We start from the raw sequence: 17,405 nt of genomic DNA on the forward strand, positions 1-17,405 counted from the left end.
CATGATGCTCAGCTTATTTACATACCGCTGTACCATTGGTTCATCGTTATCATCCAAATTCCTGCACGGCAAAGCGTTTGCGTGCGGAGACGGCGGCGTAAAATGTAGTGCAGCGCCTTAGCAAAGACATTGCATGTAATATATTTCACCTCGCGTATATGTATGGTATGTGAAATAAATGGTGCTGATGAACTTGTTCAAGTGCGGGAGGTTGTTGAAAATGCGAATGATCTGAACTGCCAAATCACCAACTGATACGGCGACTGAAGAGAGTGCAGATCAGACAGTTTGGGCTCAGAGAAGTGTCACGTTGGCAGCGATAACACAAGAGTCACATCCCGACACACACTGAAATCACAGACAACACAAAGTCTTTACACGAATCACTAGTGGATGACACGGGCTTGTCTTGTTCATTATTAGTAGAGTGTCAGGGACAGCGTCCCTCGCTTACGGCCATACTAGCCTGAATACGCCCGATCTCGTCCGATCTCGGAAGCTAAGCAGGCTCGGGCCTGGTCAGTACTTGGATGGGAGACCGCCTGGGAATACCAGGTGCTGTAAGCTTTTGCGCCTTTTACACACCAGGGGACGACAAGTCACGAGTTTTAGGTACCATCCTCCTGTTTCTTTTCCTTCGACAGCAGGACGCGACACCACTATTTTGACTATACATGTTGTATTTATTTTTAAAAATGTTAAGTGATTTTAAGAATTGATTTTCATAAATTTTAATCACAAGTATTAAACATTGAATGAATGTTTTTATTGTAATGTAAAATACTTTAAACAATAAAACAGTATTTATTTTTATAAACCTCCTTTGATTGGAATTTGCATCATTTCAATTTGGCAAGTTGATCAGGATCATGCCGCTACGGATGCATGAACTATCAATAAACAATCACTCTGCACTGATCAGCTTTTACAGTCCAGGATGTAAGACCTCATATATTGTGTACATTGGAATTTGTAAAATGTATTATGCTTCGAATTGCACCGTATTATGTGAATTGCAATTTGTAATATGTTATGCCTTGTACTGCACTGTAGTTTTGCACTTTGTATTGTATTGTAAGTCGCCCTGGATAAGGCCGTCTGCTAATAAATAAATTATTATAATAATAATCAATGATTAGAGAACAGTGCAGATCCTGATCCGAATGCATATGACTTGGATTTACACTGAACGCTTCTCAAAATAAACAATACTGATAATAATTCTTAAAATTAGTTTTAATAAATACGTTTTGTATCGAATCGAGATTGGAACCTGACAGAAAAAAACATAATTCATAGTTTAAACTTAGTGGAGGAATGCATAATAAAAAGTGATGAAAGACATCATGTATGTGGTTTTGTTATAGATCGGAGCAGTTGATTGCAATATTTGACAGGGTAAATTGCCATGAGTTTTTTCACGGTTTGAACACGTCTCAACTTTTACTTCCATACTTACACATAGAAATGTCCAAGGATCGGCATCGTGTCCGAGGTAGAGAATTGAGGTCCGTGGTAATGTATTCAAATGAACGCAAACTGTTGACAACATTACGTTTAACCTATGAAACCTAATATTATGATTGCGAGGCAAGGGGGCTATATTTGGCTTCTACTACTCACCGTAGAGCTATGACGCCAAATGTGATGACGCTGAAGCTTTGCTATCCAATCGGAAAGCGTTAGCTACACCCGCCTTGTGTAACTTTTTTTTGTTTTTAACTAAAAACATGGCGTCGAATTCAAAGAAAAGATCGTTCAGCCCAGCTTGGGAAGAGGAATATTTAATTTCCGAAAGAGCCACAGATTGTTTTATGGAGTGTGCGAGATGTGGAGAAATAATGAAAGTGCTCATGTCAACTGTAGCTTGCGACCCCGCTGAAAGATGGTGCAAAACAAATGTCTAAGACTTCTAACGTGTCAAGCACAGAGAAGGATCGATTCATCAGGGATGCCGAAGCCAAGAGAGGAAGCCAGGTAAGTGTAATGACGTACTTTCTTAACCAGCATATCAAATATGCACAGAACGATCTTTTATTATTATTATTATTATTATTATTATTATTATTATTATTGGGCAGCACTTTGGTGAAGTGGTTAGCGCTGATGTGTGTGTAGTTTACATGTTATTCCTGTCTTCGAGTGGGCTTTTGCGTGCTATTAAATTAGCTACACGCTTTGTATACAGCAGGGTAATATATATAGGCACATTTTTCCCCATCCATGTCTGCCACTGAGTCCGGAGATTTTGTCCGTTGTCCGTCGCGCAACATCGTGATGCCGACCCCTGGAAATGTCTAGGTAACAAATGGGTACAAATGTATATCCAAGTTGCACAGTTATCAGTGCTTAAACAATGAACTCATATGTTGTCAAAGAAAACATAATCTTGACTTGCAAGAATCACTTGCAAGTGCAGGTTTTTAATATAGATAGCCAAATGACCAGCCTATCCCTTTTAATATACAGTCGAGGTTAATTTCAATGAACATGAAATAAACCACACAACTGTCAACAAATTCAATTTACTGACAATGTGATCAGCATATTCTGAGATTGTCATGGCTGGAGGGTTTTATGTCCGATCGACCAATATCTGTCAACCACTTTTTTACACGATCACTGACTCAACCTTAACCCTGCCGATAATTTTGCCCTGCAAAATTGTTAAATCCTACGACTTATATGCGTAAAAACATCTTTTTTATTAAAAGAATGAAATCAGTTTATTATAAAATTGATAAGTCAACTCTTTGTATTATAAGATGGACTTGTTTTCACCTGTATTGCATTAGATATTGTCTAAATCTAAATTTGGTTGAACTCATGAAAGAGATCATTGATAGTTTGGATTACTGAAGGTATAATGATCAATAGATTAGCAGGCAGTTTATTTGACGCTTTAAACACATATAGGTAGAAGACAGTAAAGTATGGTGAAGTTTCAGTTGTTACTTTGAGACATTGCACAAAGTGTACTTTTACGTTTTGCTTTATATTGTACGTAAAAGATAAGTCTCCCTGGCATTTGATAGAAAGAACTAAGGTCTACAGGACCTTCACAAATCAGCTCATTAACTGAAGAGATCGTAAAGTTATGGGGTCATGAAAAGCGATGAACTGTAAATGTTTGAGCAAAAGTACGACGTTTGATGTTGTATTACTGAAATCCTGGCAAGTTGTATGTGGATAACTTTCATTTCCAGCTTAAGTACATATATGAAGTCAAGAAACCATTGAGAGAAAGTAGTCCCCACGTTGGTGGAACGGAACCATATTTCTAGCCACATTCTGGTGTACAGTTGATGGCCTACATCTGCACCTCAGGTGGATAATTGAGCGACCGACAAGACAGTCAAATAGGGTTGCCAGATGCTACTCCGAGAATCCCCCTAGTGGTGAGCCGGTTTCCCCCATTTCCAAATGGGTCCCCCCATTTGCACGATAACCCTTATTAGAGAGGAGATGCATATACAGCATCGCCGTACGTATGTATATGGGCCTTAAATGCCCCATGAATGCATATGAACTTGATTAAAATAGGCCACTGAATCAATGTACTGCTGTAACTGTAACAAAATGGTGTCTTACCGATGAATGCTTCTGTCCCAGGAAATGTAAGCGTAACAGGCTGCTGACCAGGTGCATTTCATAGTCTTTTCATGTAATCTTGAGAAGGTGTGCATTTACATAAGAATTTTAATTGACATGCAGTATGAAAGGAGGTTGTTAAGTCATGATGCTTAAAGACACAAGTCACTATGATGGATAAATATTGCATATATTGTATTTTCAGGTGTGGGCATTCATCCTGTTTTAATTTTATTTTGAAAGCAGAAGAATCATTCAACAGGCTGCTGAGAGAAATGTAAACCAGTAAAATACATGAAGAAAAACAAACCTTGAATATAAGTGCAGTTGTTTAAACATTTGAAAAACTATAGTGAGGGGGTAAGAAAACACACAAATCCAGCAGCTCTTGTATTTCAGTGCACCAGAACCCAATATTATTGGCGAGTCGGGTAGTCCATCATCACTGTTCGAGGGCAGGCTTCATATTTCAAAACGTCGTGAGAGCACAGGGAAGATAAAAATGAGCAAAAGAACCCCCTGTTTCTTACTGTTGCCCCCTGTTTGATAGCCTTTCCCCGCACGTTTCCCCACTTGCAATATTTCCCCCCATGGCTTGGGTTTACCCCCAGTCTGGCAACCCTGCCCTGAAACGCATGGGCTTATCTAATACTGTCATACAGGGCAGTCTCACCACTGTCCGAGCTGACGGTGGGGACTATATACACATGTCTATTATAAAAGTCCTTTGCTTGTACGTACTGCAGGTGGATGGCGATGCTCTGCGAAATTGAAGTGTGTACAGCAGATCATGTGTCGTATACACTGCCATGTGAAATGCCCCGTTGAGCTGCAATCATAAGGCAGTCACAGAGATGAGGGATGAGGTCTGTTGTGAATTGACAGCTGGGTGCGAGTCGTGTGAAGCCGAGTAAGAGACTTCGGTGTGCTCATGGGCAGAGCAGGCGGAACACGTGAGCGTTTAGCTTTGTAGGGCGGGGTTCGGTGGAGATTGTAAGGGAACGAAGAAATGAGTAGAAACTTTGAGAGGAGGGGAGAACTTAGCGAGACAGCAGCTCACAGTCACAGTGACGCTTGCAGGCGTAATGGAAAGCGCGGAGCCGCAGGGGCGCCTGTGAGCAGCGCAAGAGCATCTGTCTTTGTACCGCGGGATCAGGGGAGAGCGCGAACGCAGTCCCCCACTACCAGAAATTATGCAGTCGAGATTCCCACATTTGGGGAATTCGCAGGGGTCAGCACAGCCGGAGTGCAATGGCCGAGCCTCGCCCTGGGTGAATTTTTAAAAATTGTATTGATTCAATTCAGAATAATACATGTATAATTAATTGTCATCTTTGCATTTTCAGTCAAACAATTCAAGCAAGTTTAACGTTTAAAAACATTTCCATGACAAATATTAAAATCTTGTGCTAAAACTATGAAATGCTAGACTGTGCGAATGTATTTTCACCTAAATACTCAAAAGGAGTTACCCTAGGTGAACCAATTCAATTTAAAATTATGTATTCAGTGATGCAGAACATTATAAATAAATAACCATGAAATATAGAAAAATATACATAAACAACAATGACAACTGTCAATACTAACATCACTTTCCCATCCTATTTTTGTTTAACTACATAATTACTAGTTCCGTAGAAAAGTGTACTTTTTAAAAAGAGGAAAAAAAACATATAAAAAACCCAATACATTAACATTTTTCTATTGCACAGCCCAACACAATTTTTATTGCAGACAGCCCCCAGCCAGCTCCCCTCCTCCCTCAGTTTTCCACAGTAAGGCTGCCTCCTCTTTGCCCACCTTACCCACCTTACCCACATCTCTTAAGAAATAATCTTTAGCTATAGAAACTGCCAATTTACCCACCAATTCTACTGGGACCTGAAGCCCCTTGAAAGCCAACATATTTCTGTCTCGCAATAGAGCATCTTTACCACAATTTACTAAGGCCCAGATTCTATTTCGTGTGGTGGGCGGAAGGTCCATTTCAAAAAGTCCATGTAATATACACGAAGGAGTTAAAGAGAAATTTGGGGAAAAACTTCCAAGCCAATTGTCAAAAAGGGCCCAAAAAGCTTTTGCAAACAGACACTGTAACAGTAAGTGTGGGACCAACTCCTCTCCAAAACAGCCAGGTCTCACACAGCGAGGGCTAGGGGTAATCCCCCGTTTATATAAAAATTCTCTAATCAGCAGACACTGATGTGCTGTACTCCAGGCCAGATCTTTATGAGCATTAATAAGAAAGCAAGAGGAGATGCGTTTCCATGCTGTTCTTGTCTGGGTCTCTGTCAAAAGACCAGCCGGGGTTAGTCTCTCCCCATCTACCGAAAGCAAGGTTTCCAAACTATGGGCATTAACTTTGTCAAGAGGGATACTACTGTGAACTACTGCCCACCCAGAGATGGGCAAAAAAGGTCCAAACTCGTTCTCTGGAGGTGGTTAAACAACCTTTCAGGATAAAAGAAAAAAATAAACACCGCAGTTTTTTTTACCAACATCTGGTACACCCTTTCCCCCCAATTCTGGGGCTCTATACAATATTTCCCTCCTCAACCTTTCTTGCTTCCCTCCCCATAAAAACTGGAACATAAGCCTCCGAACAATGACTATGCACCTATGAGGAATAGGAAAGGTAGTAGCCAAGAAATTCAAGGTAGATAAAAGTTCTGATTTTATGACCAAGATTTTTCCTGTCATGGTGAGGTCTCTGTCGCTCCACTGGTAAAGTTTTCTGGTAATAATAGGGATTTTGTTTTCCCAGTTAATTACCTCCATCCCCTGTCCAAAAAACACACCCAGAATTTTTATTCTGTCCTTCTGCAATCGAAGCCCATGCTCTGTTCTTGACTCTCTCCAGTTATGGTAATAGAGCTCACTTTTTTTCTTTGTTGATCTGTACACTAGAGGCCAAAGAAAATTGGTCACAAGTCTGCAGTGCTTTCTCTACTGAGACATTATCAGCAAGCAATAGGGTAACATCATCCATATAGAGGGTCAGTTTGACCTCCCTGCCTCCACTACCAGGCACAGGAAATCCCCTAATCGCCCAATTCTGACTCAGGGCACAAGCAAGTGGCTCCATTGCCAAAACAAAAAGCAGCGGCGATAGTGGGCAGCCCTGTCTAACTCCTGAAGCGATATTAAATGGCTCGGAATTAAAACCATTTACGAAGACTCTACTTTTGCTGCCAGTGTACAACAAATCTACTCAAGCTCTATAAACTGGGCCCAAATTCATTTTCACAAGAACGGATTTTAAAAACTCTTGGTTTAGGCGGTCAAATGCTTTCTCAAAATCTAAGACTAAAATACAAAGGGGAAGAGAGCGTTCCTCTGAAAACAGGCACACATCTCTTAGCAGGGACAGATTGTCTGCCATTAAGCAGCCTGGAATTCCACAAGATTGTTCTGTGCCTAGCACTGTGGCCACAACTGGCTGTAAACGTGAGAAGAGGGCCTTGGACAAGATTTTTGTGTCCACCCCTAACAAACTGAGAGGCCTCCAATTTTTTATGTCTTGCTTATTGCCCTTTTTATGAAGGAGAGAGATAACACCTTCTCTTAAGGAGTCAGGGAGCAGACCTTTTTGAAGACTGTCATTGAAGATTTGGAGTAGTGGGTTACAAAGCAGATCCCAAAAGGCACAATAAAACTCTTTCGGGAGGCCATCAGCACCTGGATATTTACCATTTTGCATACTCTCTACCGCCTTCCTCAGCTCCTCAACTATAAGCTCTTTCTCCAAGCTGTCCCTGTCCACCTTGCTCAAGGTTTGTTCTATTTTAGATAAAAAGGGGGAAACGGAATCCTTTTCTACTTGTGAGGGGTTGTATAACTTGGTGTAAAATGCCTCAACATAGGAGAGCATATCTCTGGAATCTGCCATTTCTCTCTGTTCTTCATCCACTATACGCTCCATAATGGTTTTTGAGCAGGCCACCTTCCTAAAAAAGAAACAGGTACACTTTTCATTTTCTTCCAGGAATTGTACTCTGCTCCTTAACAGGGTACCTCGGCTTCTCTCTTCAGCTATTCTCATATCTTTTTTAAGATTAGCAATATCCACAGCAACGTCAAAGCCGCTATGCAGCATGGTGTAATAACGCTGCAGTGTTCCCTGTTTTCTGGCTAAAAAGGCTCTCCGTCTAGCTGCAACCTTACGCCCCTCCGCAAGAAAAAAGGTCCTTGGTTCTCCCAACCTCTCTTTAGTTTCCAGGTACCCGGGCCAAAAGCAGCACCCCCCTGGAGTCTCACTTGACAATCCAATGCCTGGTGGTCAGTTAAACAAATGGCCGGAGAGAGGCATCAATGACATTGACCCTTTCTGACGCAAATACAAAATCAATTCGGGAGCTAGTACTGCGTCCCGACCACGTAAACCCTGGGGAGCTGAGGTGTATACTTCTATATGCGTCAACTAGTTTAAAATCTTTCAATATGTAATTTCATAGGTGAGAGCTAGAATCTAATTTTACTGCAGATAAGGACTGCTGGTCTTTTCTGTCCAAAATACAGTTAAAATCCCTTCCCACAATGACATCCCTCCCACACAATAACAGAGGAGACAAAGCCCTGAAAAGATCACCCTGGCCCGTCACATCTGTAGGGCAGTAAACGTTAATTAACCCGATTAGATTCCCTCTCAATACAATGTCCACGCACAGCAGTCTCCCATCGATCACCCTCTGTACCCTTTCAATGGTGGGGGTCCCCCCCTTAAAGAGTATGGCAACCCCTGAAGCCCTATTGTTATTATCCCCAGACCACACAGAAACCCCCCCGGTCCACATGTCCTCAAACTTCTTATATTTATCTTGATAAGCCAGGCCACATTCTTGCATCATGAACACATCCCCTCCGCCCTGGAGAAGGAAATCAAAGACAGCCTGGCACTTGACTCCGTCATTGATCCCCTGAGTGTTTAAGGAGACTATGTTCAGAGACATAAACAGAAAAGGAAAGATTATCTTAGCCATGGACATAGTCTAATATGTACCTTTAATTACTGCCCTTCTTTTCTTTTTCTTTTTTAGAGAGGCTTGCCATTGCTTCTCTGTGGACTGTAGCATCAACGTCGTACTGGTACATGCTTTTACAGATGCAGTTTCAAGAAAAGCCGGTGAGCTGGAAGCTGAAGAATGCCAGCTCTCTTCACTGTCTGTAAAATCTTCGGTCTCCCTCCTGTGAGAGGAGAGAGGAGAGGGCTTTCTTTTCTTAGTGTCCTGACGGAGGGCGTTCTGAGAGGGCCAAGGCAGGGGGCTCACATCTAGGTGAGCTCTGGGCTCCATATTTTCACCTCCTTTGTTGGTGGAATCATCAAGCTCGATGGCACTGGAAGATGGAAGGTTATTGAAATCAATTCCCAGGCCAGAACCTCTACAGAGTATGTCCATGAAGTCTTGTACTAGGGTCTGAGTGTCCACCTGCTGTGTGCAATCCCAGTCTTGTTGACCTTGGCCAAGGGGTAAAGAGAACAAGTCCTTGCTATTCTCCGGACTAGTCACTGCACTTGATTCTGTTTCACCTTGTTTGGGGGCTGCTAGCAGGTGAACGTCAGGCGGAGGTTCAAGATCAGCAGGATGTTGTGCTGTAGGTGTTGTCTGGTCTAGTTGTGCACTATTTGAGGGCTGTGGCTGCTGTACTCCATCCACAGGCTGTAGTAAAGGCAGTTCTGGGTCTGCACTCATTGAAAATGTTGCAGGAAGTCTGCCAATTGCTGAAAAAGGCTGGGCTAGGTTTGCATTTTCTTCAGGCTGTTCTAGTTGGAGTTCATCTGCAGGCGATATAGCCTGTTTACCAACAGAGGGCAAAGTGTTTGCAGACTGAAAGAAGGTTTGGGGCGTTGGCTCAGGTGCTTGGGGGAGCTTTGTTTGAACGACCTCCTGGTCTGACTCATCACTGCTCAGTTCAACCGTTATTCCCCTTCTTTTAACAGGCTTGTGCATTTCAGCCATAGTGTTAGTTTTAACTTTGTTAGCATAGGCATAGGGGCAATTTTTGAACACATGCTCTTGAGAGCTGCACAGATTACATTTTAAAGGTTTCGTACAATTAGAGGCCAAGTGACCCTTCTTCCCGCGTATTTTACAACTCACTATGGTACAAGTTGCTGCAAAATGTCCTACAGTTCCACAGCGTCGACAAACTTTCGGTTGCCCCAAGTAAAACGCATAACCCCGACATGCTCCAATCTGAATAGTCGATGGTAAATGACACAAGCCTCCATTCACAGTGTCTTTGTTTAGTCTCACTTGAAACCTATAGGCCCCAGTTTTAACTCCATCAGCATCTCTCACACTGCTCCCATGGTATACAGAGCAGTATTGAGCAAGCCAAGTATAAATATCCTCCATTTTTGCCAGTTCAGAAAACGTAACCACATTAACAGTTTTTCTCTCTTGCAGTCAACGGAACAATATAAATTTTTTCAAATGCTGGGACGACTTCTTTTTTCAAACAAATCAATGCACTTCTCAAATAGAGGGTATGTCGTAAAAACCACTTCAAAGGCTTTCTGACCTGTTAAGACAAAAATGTAGTCCAGATGTCTGGGTTCCATGGCCAGCTCCTTCTGCAAAACTTCTCTGCTGAACTGCATTCGATCCATAGTCAAATCCACTATTTTGACTATACATGTTGTATTTATTTTTATAAACCTCCTTTGATTGGAATTTGCATCATTTCAATTTGGCAAGTTGATCAGGATCATGCCGCTACGCATGCATGAACTATCAATAAACAATCACTCTGCACTGATCAGCTTTTACAGTCCAGGATGTAAGACCTCATATATTGTGTACATTGGAATTTGTAAAATGTATTATGCTTCGAATTGCACCGTATTATGTGAATTGCAATTTGTAATATGTTATGCCTTGTACTGCACTGTAGTTTTGCACTTTGTATTGTATTGTAAGTCGCCCTGGATAAGGCCGTCTGCTAATAAATAAATTATAATAATAATAATCAATGATTAGAGAACAGTGCAGATCCTGATCCGAATGCATATGACTTGGATTTACACTGAACGCTTCTCAAAATAAACAATACTGATAATAATTCTTAAAATTAGTTTTAATAAATACGTTTTGTATCGAATCGAGATTGGAACCTGACAGAAAAAAACATAATTCATAGTTTAAACTTAGTGGAGGAATGCATAATAAAAAGTGATGAAAGACATCATGTATGTGGTTTTGTTATAGATCGGAGCAGTTGATTGCAATATTTGACAGGGTAAATTGCCATGAGTTTTTTCACGGTTTGAACACGTCTCAACTTTTACTTCCATACTTACACATAGAAATGTCCAAGGATCGGCATCGTGTCCGAGGTAGAGAATTGAGGTCCGTGGTAATGTATTCAAATGAACGCAAACTGTTGACAACATTACGTTTAACCTATGAAACCTAATATTATGATTGCGAGGCAAGGGGGCTATATTTGGCTTCTACTACTCACCGTAGAGCTATGACGCCAAATGTGATGACGCTGAAGCTTTGCTATCCAATCGGAAAGCGTTAGCTACACCCGCCTTGTGTAACTTTTTTTTGTTTTTAACTAAAAACATGGCGTCGAATTCAAAGAAAAGATCGTTCAGCCCAGCTTGGGAAGAGGAATATTTAATTTCCGAAAGAGCCACAGATTGTTTTATGGAGTGTGCGAGATGTGGAGAAATAATGAAAGCGCTCAAGTCAACTGTAGCTTGCGACCCCGCTGAAAGATGGTGCAAAACAAATGTCTAAGACTTCTAACGTGTCAAGCACAGAGAAGGATCGATTCGTCAGGGATGCCGAAGCCAAGAGAGGAAGCCAGGTAAGTGTAATGACGTACTTTCTTAACCAGCATATCAAATATGCACAGAACGATCTTTTATTATTATTATTATTATTATTATTATTATTATTGTTATTATTGGGCAGCACTTTGGTGAAGTGGTTAGCGCTGATGTGTGTGTAGTTTACATGTTATTCCTGTCTTCGTGTGGGCTTTTGCGTGCTATTAAATTAGCTACACGCTTTGTATACAGCAGGGTAATATATATAGGCACATTTTTCCCCATCCATGTCTGCCACTGAGTCCGGAGATTTTGTCCGTTGTCCGTCGCGCAACATCGTGATGCCGACCCCTGGAAATGTCTAGGTAACAAATGGGTACAAATGTATATCCAAGTTGCACAGTTATCAGTGCTTAAACAATGAACTCATATGTTGTCAAAGAAAACATAATCTTGACTTGCAAGAATCACTTGCAAGTGCAGGTTTTTAATATAGATAGCCAAATGACCAGCCTATCCCTTTTAATATACAGTCGAGGTTAATTTCAATGAACATGAAATAAACCACACAACTGTCAACAAATTCAATTTACTGAAAATGTGATCAGCATATTCTGAGATTGTCATGGCTGGAGGGTTTTATGTCCGATCGACCAATATCTGTCTACCACTTTTTTTACATGATCACTGACTCAACCTTAACCCTGCCGATAATTTTGCCCTTCAAAATTGTTAAATCCTACGACTTATATGCGTAAAAACATCTTTATTATTAAAAGAATGAAATCAGTTTATTATATAATTGATAAGTCAACTCTTTGTATTATAAGATGGACTTGTTTTCACCTGTATTGCATTAGATATTGTCTAAATCTAAATTTGGTTGAACTCATGAAAGAGATCATTGATAGTTTGGATTACTGAAGGTATAATGATCAATAGATTAACAGGCAGTTTATTTGACGCTTTAAACACATATAGGTAGAAGACAGTAAAGTATGGTGAAGTTTCAGTTGTGACTTTGAGACATTGCACAAAGTGTACTTTTACGTTTTGCTTTATATTGTACGTAAAAGATAAGTCTCCCTGGCATTTGATAGAAAGAACTAAGGTCTACAGGACCTTCACAAATCAGCTCGTTAACTGAAGAGATCGTAAAGTTATGGGGTCATGAAAAGCGATGAACTGTAAATGTTTGAGCAAAAGTACGACGTTTGATGTTGTATTACTGAAATCCTGGCAAGTTGTATGTGGATAACTTTCATTTCCAGCTTAAGTACATATATGAAGTCAAGAAACCATTGAGAGAAAGTAGTCCCCACGTTGGTGGAACGGAACCATATTTCTAGCCACATTCTGGTGTACAGTTGATGGCCTACATCTGCACCTCAGGTGGATAATTGAGCGACCGACAAGACAGTCAAATAGGGTTGCCAGATGCTACTCCGAGAATCCCCCTAGTGGTGAGCCGGTTTCCCCCATTTCCAAATGGGTCCCCCCATTTGCACGATAACCCTTATTAGAGAGGAGATGCATATACAGCATCGCCGTACGTATGTATATGGGCCTTAAATGCCCCATGAATGCATATGAACTTGATTAAAATAGGCCACTGAATCAATGTACTGCTGTAACTGTAACAAAATGGTGTCTTACCGATGAATGCTTCTGTCCCAGGAAATGCAGACCAGGTGCATTTCATAGTCTTTTCATGTAATCTTGAGAAGGTGTGCATTTACGTAAGAATTTAAATTGACATGCAGTATGAACGGAGGTTGTTAAGTCATGATGCTTAAAGACACAGGTCACTATGATGGATAAATATTGCATATATTGTATTTTCAAGTGTGTGCATTCATCCTGTTTTAATTTTATTTTGAAAGCAGAAGAATCATTCAGCAGCTCTTGTATTTCAGTGCACCAGAACCCAATATTATTGGCGAGTCGGGTAGTCCATCATCACTGTTCGAGGGCAGGCTTCATATTTCAAAACGTCGTGAGAGCACAGGGAAAATAAAAATGAGGACAAGAACCCCCTGTTTCTTACTGTTGGCCCCTGTTTGATAGCCTTTCCCCGCACGTTTCCCCGCATGCAATATTTCCCCCCATGGCTTGGGTTTACCCCCAGTCTGGCAACCCTGCAGTGAAACACACGGGATTGTCTAGTACTGTCATACAGGGCAGTCTCACCACTGTCCGAGCTGACGGTGGGGACTATATACATGTATATTATAAAAGTCCTTTGGTTGTACGTACTGCAGGTGGATGTCGATGCTCTGCGGAATTGAAGTGTGTACAGCAGATCATGTGCATTGTGCCGTATACACTGCCATGTGAAATTCCACGTTGAGCTCCAATCATAAGGCAGTCACAGAGATGAGGGATGAGGTCTGTTGTGAATTGACAGCTGGGTGTGAGTCGTGTGAAGCCGAGTAAGAGACTTACTCATGGTGTGCTCATGGGCAGAGCAGGCGGAACACGCCTGATCCTCGTCAGTTTATAACCTTGTGTCCACAGCATAGTGCGCCGCTTCACACCCTTTCATTGAGATTTGTGTTTTGTTTTGAATGGGATTGACTTGAATCTTTTAGTATCAATTAGACAGGATTGGAGTGTGTATCTTGTCTTGCTGTCCATGAATGAGAAATGAAGAGTGCGTGTTGAATGAGGCTGCTTGTGAGCGTTTAGCTTTGTAGGGTGGGTTTCGGTAGAGATTGTAAGTGAATGAAGAAAAGAGTACAAATGTTGAGAATACAGGAGAATTTAGCAAGAGAAGCTAGGGGAGAGAGAGAGGTTAATAGTGAACTTTCCCGGTATAATCTAAAACACAAAACCACACGGATGCCTCTGAGCAGTGCAATAGGATCTGTCTTTATATTGCGAGATCAGGGGAGAGCGAGAACGCAGTCCCCCACTACCAGAAATTATGCAGTCTAGATTCCCACATTTGGGGAATTCACAGGGATCGATTCTACAGTCGTGCAGTAATCTGAGGTCCTTTGAGACCTTAACCAACTTTTTGGTTTGGTGCAATTTGGTCTAATTTTTCTCCTGATCGAGCGATTTCGAGGACCCAGTGTTATGATGTGGTTGAGTTTACTGTCATGCCCCATGTTTTTATTGCTATATGTGCAACATTATCTGATATCATTGTACTATGGCACATGTCCTTACCTGCAAGTAATCGGGCACTCTACATCTGTTACTGTACAAGGTTCTTCCTGGCTCAGAAGAGGCCTCTGGGGGGTGACTACGCACGACAGTAAGCATGATCTGTCCGCATACAGTAAAGGCAATGAGTTACCTTATGACAGAAATCTAAGCATTTTCTTGGGATTTTTGACCGTTTGATAAACAAAAATGTCTATCATGCTTGAATAAATGAAACCCCATTAACAAAACTGGTTAAAAAAAAGAATTTGATTACAACATTGGAAGGGGGGGAAGTGAGTTTGAGGGAGAGGGGTGTGGGGTTGGGAGAGGGCAGTCAGTCAGTTGCAGAGGTCACATCCTGCTTCAGAGCATTTCACCCTCCTCTTTTTATTGACTAAATAAAAGGATCTGACAAGGCCATGGTAGTCTATCTCATCAGCCTTCGGTCCATCAATGGCCACCCTGCAGCACACAGCAAGGTGGTCATTCTTGAGCTGGTTCCTCAATGATGTTTTCACCAATTGAATGGAGAATGCAATGATTGTGCTATCAACAAATAATATGAACAATCCTTTAACATTTTTTATAGGCTTTTATTAACTGTATTTTTGCACTTTGTTTTGCACTTATGTTGTAAGTCGCCCTGCCAAGAAATAATAATAATAATAATAATAATAATAATAATAATAATTTTGGGGTGGGGCATATACTCTATATTGCAGATTACACATCGTTTATTTAAAAATACTGCAGAAGTTTGCCACAGTTTTAATCCACATACTTGTAAAATACTCGTCCCTTGCAATTAATTTAAAATAAACCAGCAGTGCCCTAGCTCTTTTTATATAAAATATCAGATTCACTTAAAATAAAACCATGAGGCATGCAAAATACATACATCGTATTAAAAACAAAATACACTGACTCGTACATTCAGAATATTATTCATAACATTTTTTAACATTTGCAAGATATTTGAAAAGCAGTAGTTAAAAATAATATGTATGTAAAAATAATTAAAATAAATAAATAACCAAAAGTAGCACGGTCCTTACCAGTTTCGTACAGTTCAGAAATTGGATGAGTTTATAGCTGCCGCAGCTTTTTCTTCAGATTCATGGACTGACTCATTTTTATGGAATCCTTAATTTATCACTGGCAGCCTATTGCATGACAATTTACAAACATGCAGAATGTATATCTATTACAATTGGTATTTATCTACCAATTAATTACTTAGGCATTTTCAACAAAACACTGCGTATTACCATGTGTAATAACTCCTCCCATTTTTCTGAAGTGGTATGATCTAATATAAGTGATAATATAGCACATCACTGTCCAACCAGAACATTTTACTGGGTTTAAAAGAAAAGACAAATGTGGGCCAACCAGTGTAAGTTATTTAAACAACATTTTTTGAATTTGGATGTTAGCAAGTGGAAGCATTTTAATGACCGTTACACTGACATTTATTCACATAAATGTATTCTGTATTTACTAGTGCTAATCACTCTCGTTACCCAACCAAGGCAGTCGCTGATTGATGCGCTGACGGTGGCCAGTAAGAAATGCATGTATAAATATACTCATATTAATACATAGAAAATACGATGGATTTCATTGGAAACTTACCTCACAGGTGATCCAATTTGAAGGCTCCGCTAGCTGTCTAGCCGTTAATGTCTGGAGAATCCAGACAGATACCAGTTGTCCTTTCACATATGTAGCACACAACAGGAGATTGTTGTGTCAGACGCTTTCTCACCTACTGGAAATACTGTTTGGTTTAGGCGAGGGGTGCAGGAGGCAGGACATGACGGAAAAAGTACGCTGTGGTTGTAATTCAGCGTTTTTAAGAATTTCACCAGAAATAAAACGGTTTTAATTTGTCAAAAATGACAGGAAGTCCTCTCTCCCATTAGTGCCAGCTTCGTAGTGCAGCGTTCAGGCGCAGTCAAACCAATGCAGCAGCTGCTTATAAATCCAGCGCCAGCTGCAAGTGTAAAATATAGGTGAGTTGACTGCTGGAAGTCAAAGATGTTGTATTTTAAGTTTGTCTTCTGCTTGTTCAACAGTTGTTTGATAAATTGCTATTAAACACATTCGGAGAGTATTTGAAATGCTTTTTTTGTTTTGCATTTCTGGTGGTGATTTTCCTTTGGCGCTCGCTAAAACCTTTTTGGGGGGCACCAAAAATCCATCTATGCAGGAAAAACCCTGCTGTAGCACTGACCACTTTATTGAATAAAGTGCATGTAATGGGGGGGAAAAACAGCACTACAGTGTAGACAATTTAAAAGGTGTCATTGTACTATTTACAATATGTACAATGCAACCCCATAAAATATTTACAGATTTATTACAGCATATTTACATATAGGGATGCAAGGAAATGAAAATTCTTGGCCGAAGCCGAAACCAAATATAATTAAACACCTGGCCGAATACCGAACACCGAACGCCATCTTTGAGCACCCTTCTTGAATAGCCTATATTAGGCCTATAACTGACTGGGGGTGCATAAATGTGTGGTGAACATGTTAAAATGTGGCAATTATTCAGGTAATTAATCAATCACTATAACAAAAGCTAATTGCACACCTGTGTAGACTCTTCATACTCCTCTTCCTCTTCAGTGGTACTCCCTTCTGTGGGTTAAAAGGATTGAATTGGATTGGCTAGATATTCATAGAGTCACGGTCTGTGGTTGGGTAAAAAATACATAATCTCTGGAGATGATGACAGACAGTAACGTCCTTTCCATTGGTCAATACCATGCATGCCAGCAAAGACGCACTGTAAACAAACCGCACGTTTCTCTTCAGCAGAATCTCCACTACGCAGCAAAACATGCATGTCTCTATCACAAATCAGT

At 40.8% G+C, this 17,405-nt stretch overlaps 2 non-coding genes across 2 annotated transcripts; one reads left to right on the forward strand and one right to left on the reverse strand.

Moving 5' to 3' along the window:
* Window positions 1–448: 448 nt before the first annotated feature.
* Window positions 449–567, forward strand: LOC136755686 (5S ribosomal RNA). The gene has a single exon (XR_010817801.1). It is a non-coding gene; the product is annotated as a 5S ribosomal RNA (ribosomal RNA).
* A 4,177-nt stretch (window positions 568–4,744) lies between these two features.
* On the reverse strand, window positions 4,745–4,910 carry LOC136757794 (U1 spliceosomal RNA). Its single transcript, XR_010819616.1, has one exon. It is a non-coding gene; the product is annotated as a U1 spliceosomal RNA (small nuclear RNA).
* Between the last annotated feature and the right edge of the window lie 12,495 nt (window positions 4,911–17,405).

The sequence above is a fragment of the Amia ocellicauda genome, chromosome 8 (assembly GCF_036373705.1).
Source record: "Amia ocellicauda isolate fAmiCal2 chromosome 8, fAmiCal2.hap1, whole genome shotgun sequence".
Lineage (NCBI taxonomy): Eukaryota > Metazoa > Chordata > Actinopteri > Amiiformes > Amiidae > Amia > Amia ocellicauda.